The 4,125-nt window shown below is 43.9% G+C and overlaps 1 long non-coding RNA gene across 1 annotated transcript; it reads left to right on the top strand.

Annotated features, from left to right (window-relative positions):
- Positions 1 to 902: 902 nt before the first annotated feature.
- Positions 903 to 1,964, top strand: LOC148880091 (uncharacterized). Its single transcript, XR_016112970.1, has 2 exons — positions 903 to 1,037; positions 1,155 to 1,964. It is a non-coding gene; the product is annotated as an uncharacterized LOC148880091 (long non-coding RNA).
- The last annotated feature ends 2,161 nt before the right edge of the window (positions 1,965 to 4,125 follow it).

Genomic DNA, 4,125 nt, shown 5'->3' on the forward strand with positions numbered 1-4,125 from the left:
TCACTTATTTGTTTCATAAGATAAAGCCATATCATCCTTGAATAATCATCAACAAAAATAACAAAGTACTAGTCCAATCAATACCACCCACCATACAAAGGCTTCCAAACTATGCCATATACCCAACTAGTTATTAACACTTCTCTTGACAATGTACTTCAATTCAAAATTTATTGTAGAAAACTAGAAATAAACCCAAAGAAGAGGGGCTTTCTTTTGCCACTTGAAAGAGGGAGAGCCCTGCGATTGTGAGAGGATGTTTACGATTCAAATCACTAATTAGGGTTGCTTTTGGATAAGCTTATGGATTTGTGCTTTAGGTTTTGAAATGTTTTGATTTAAATTATAATGTTTTTAAATGCAAATATCGTCAAATACTCCAAACACTTTTTAGCTTTTTTATGGATACAAACACTTTTTAACGGAGCTTTGTTTTCAAATTTCAACATATCAAAAATCAAAAGTAAGAGCTTTTAATTAAGGATCTGTTTGGGAGGGCTTCAGCTTAAAACAAACTTCAGAAAGCGAATTAACATTTTGGTTGGACGAAAGCCCATTTGAGTTTTTTTGATTTTTTTTCATTAAATATAGCTTCTAAGCTGTCCGTGTAGAGTCCACCTCACAAAGCCAGAAGCCGCTGCATAAAGGCTTTAACTGTTTAACATATATAGGGTATGTTTGGAACCATTTACATTTATTGAAAAAATGGCTCCACATCAGCGCCATATCAGCATCTGGTGGGATAAACATTTTTTGGCTCAAAAAACACTGTTTGGTGTGCCCATTTATTAAAAAAACGCAAATAAATGTTTATCCATTTATTTGCATTGGTTTTCGTGCATATAGCCGTTGGGGAAGCGAGAAATTCTCGCTTTGGACATTTCATGAAATGCCGAGCTGAAGTGGATCCGATGTGGCCTCAGACGTGTCGTCTGATGATCCGGTGCAACCCGGATCTACCATTCTAAAGGTAGATCTTCTTCCTCACTCGATAACCTAAAGCACCAAAGAGAAGAGCATCTGCCGCCGGTGAGAAGGTCTTCTCTTTCTCCATTTTCTCCCTATCTTCTCTTCGCTTTCTCTATTTTCTCCCTATTCTCTCTTTGTTTTGTCTTTTCTCCCAACTTTCAGCAATATATCTGTTTTCTTTGAAGGTTTAAGAGAGTGTTGCCGCATCTGAGTGTTTCTCACCGCCGGTATGTTCTCTGAGTGTTGCCGCATCTATTTTCGTCATGTTATTTTTAATATTTTTCGTCAGTCTTCAACATACCAGTAATATCATAGATCAATATGATAAAAAAAAGTTGAATTTAGTGGATGTGTCTTGGATATTTTACAAAAACAGGATGGGTTTTGAATTTAGCAGACGTTTTTACAGTCAACGCTGAGAGAGAGAGAGGGGGAGAGAGAGTAAATACTAAATACTAATACAGGGGAAATGTAGAGTATATTTGCGGGTCAATGGGTGGTGCCGGTCAATGGGTGACTGGTTTTGGCTCTCTTTTTCTATGGATCTTCGTGGGAATTGGTGAAGAAGCTGGGTATTTATGAATTTTCCGGCTGGTATTAAGAGGGTAGTCGAGGAGGAAGTTTGAATACTATTGAAGAATTCTTTGTCTGCTATTTTTGAGTTTTATTCAAAGCTTTCTGAGGAAAAAATGGCGGTGAGTTTTACTTTTTGTTTATCTTTTTTATCTGCAGTTGAGGTTTCTTAATGTGGGTTTCTTGGGTTTTGATTACTGGTAATGATGGAATTGGATTACTGAATTGAATTCTGTTGCTTCCTTCTTTCTCTTAATTTTGTATTGGATTATGGTACTTGCTCATTCTTTATGTGTTTTGATAGGGGAGAAGGAAATTGGGCAAAGATTTCACAATGATGTAGGCTTATATACAAAAACTTATCTGACTTATTATCATCGCAAATTTGTTAGTATGAAATACATAAGGAGTTTGTGCTTCTATTTTTATTAATTTTATTGGATGCAATTGAGAGAGAGAATAGTAAATTGGAACGTGAAATTTACTTGAATTTGGGCTTATAGCCATCATTATATATATATCTATATATATATTGATGTAGCTGTTTCTGGTCACATACCAACTTTTTTGTGATGTATCAATTTTTTGGCCAAATATCTCGTCATTTGACCTGCTCCTAGGTGGCCTGTGACTCAGAGGATGATGGAGCTCCTTGGTGGCAAACTGCCTGGTGATGAGTTATTTGGTGGTGAGCTCAGTCACATACCAACTTTTTTGTGATGTATCAATTTTTTGGCCAAATATCTCGTCATTTGACCTGCTCCTAGGTGGCCTGTGACTCAGAGGATGATGGAGCTCCTTGGTGGCAAACTGCCTGGTGATGAGTTATTTGGTGGTGAGCTCCCTGGTGGTGAGCTACCTGGTGATGAGCTCCCTGGTGGAGAGCTACCTAGTGACGAGCTCCCTGGTGGAGAGCTACCTTGGTGGACTTGTCATTTGACCTGCTCCTATGCAGCCTGTAACTCAGAGGATGGTGGAGCTCCCTGGTGTAGCGCAACCCAACTACCCTCTGCAGGAGGTGATCTCCTCTCCTTTGTAGGCGGCGAGAGATAAGGAACCTGCAAGAACTGAACTAGGGGGCCCGGGGGTATTTACCCAGCGGGGGCTCTCCGATGCCTAAGTTAGCACTCTGATTGTCGAGAGCTTGAAGATGATATTAGAGGAATGAGAGAGCTAGAGAGCGGGGATTACCTCATTTTTTTCATTCTCTCCCCCTTGTCTTTGGGGGTCAGAGTCCTTATATAGTGGTGTCCTGTCAAATCAGGCGTAACAGCCTCTATCAAGTCAAGCGTAACTACCTCTGTCATTCTGCCGCAGCCGTTACTACCAGAGCTGAGGTGGTAGGTACAGGCGACTACTACAAAGTACGGCTCTGCCAGTCAAGGGACAACTCTCAGGACTGGCAGGCACGATGCCGCCTAGTGAGAGACGTGGGCATAGGCCTCCGGATCTGTCAGGTAGGAGATCTTCCTGCGATATGCCGAGCTGCCCCTAAGTGTCGAACTACCTATGCCGAGCTACCTGTAAGTGCTGAGCTGCCCCTAAGTGGCGAGCTCTTCGTAAGATGCCAGGCTGCCTACGGAGTGGCCAACTACCTGTGGCGAGCTGCCTAGCCGAGCTGCCCCTAGCTATACAGAGCTCCCTGAGCTATGTCAATCTGCTCGAGCTGTGCTGTGCTGCCCGAGCTACTCAGTTGTCAAGATGCTGCACTTGGTTTGCATGAGGTGCCAGGTGTCACAATTTCACCGGAGGGCCAAATCCGCCCTCTTCATTTGCCCCCCACTCCCGAGCTGAGAGTAACTCAGCGAAGGGAGTAGATTTCTTCTTTTGGCCCGTAAGTCGACGAGCTATAAGTGCTGATCCAAATCCTTAGGCTTTGGGAGCTGCCTGCTAATGGCGAGCTGCCTATAAGGTGAGGAGGTCTCCACCAGTTCAGTAGTGTAGCCCTTAAGCTCTGGGGGCAACTTATAGTTCACTTTTGCTGATTTTGCTCATGTTGAGGAAGCGACTGGGTATTTAGCAATAGTGTGGCCCGTAGGCTTTGGAAGCGACTCGTAGTCCACTCTTCTTGGCATTGCCATGCCGAAGAGGCGACTGGGTCTTAAGCAGTAATGTGGCCCGTAGGCTTTGGGAGCGACTCGTAGTCCACTCTTCTTTGACTTTGCCCATGCCGAAGAGGCGATTGGGTCTTAAGTAGTAATGTGGCTTGTAGGCTTTTGGGAGTAACTCGTGGTCCACTCTTTTTTGACTTTGTCCATGCCGAAGAGGCGACTGGGTTTTAAGTAGTAATGTGGTCCGAAGGCTTTGCCTGTGAGGTGCCGAACTGACCAGGCATTGAGCTACCAGTGAGGTGCCGAGCTTACCAGGTGCTGAGCTGCCGAGCTACCTGTAAGGTGCCGAGCTGACCAGGTGGGTGCCTTAGAGCTATGATTGCGCTGCATCAGCTTCGTAATGCTAGTCACACACTCCTACAAAAAGCTACTAGGAGCTCAACCTTCGGGGGCAGCACTACTAACTTTAGGTCGCCAGCTTACACGGGAGCCTTGGAAGGCTCGACTGGTAAGGGCGCCTATGTAGTCTGTT

The sequence above is a fragment of the Nelumbo lutea genome, chromosome 1, assembly GCF_056320005.1.
Source record: "Nelumbo lutea isolate HS-2025 chromosome 1, American lotus-T2T, whole genome shotgun sequence".
Lineage (NCBI taxonomy): Eukaryota > Viridiplantae > Streptophyta > Magnoliopsida > Proteales > Nelumbonaceae > Nelumbo > Nelumbo lutea.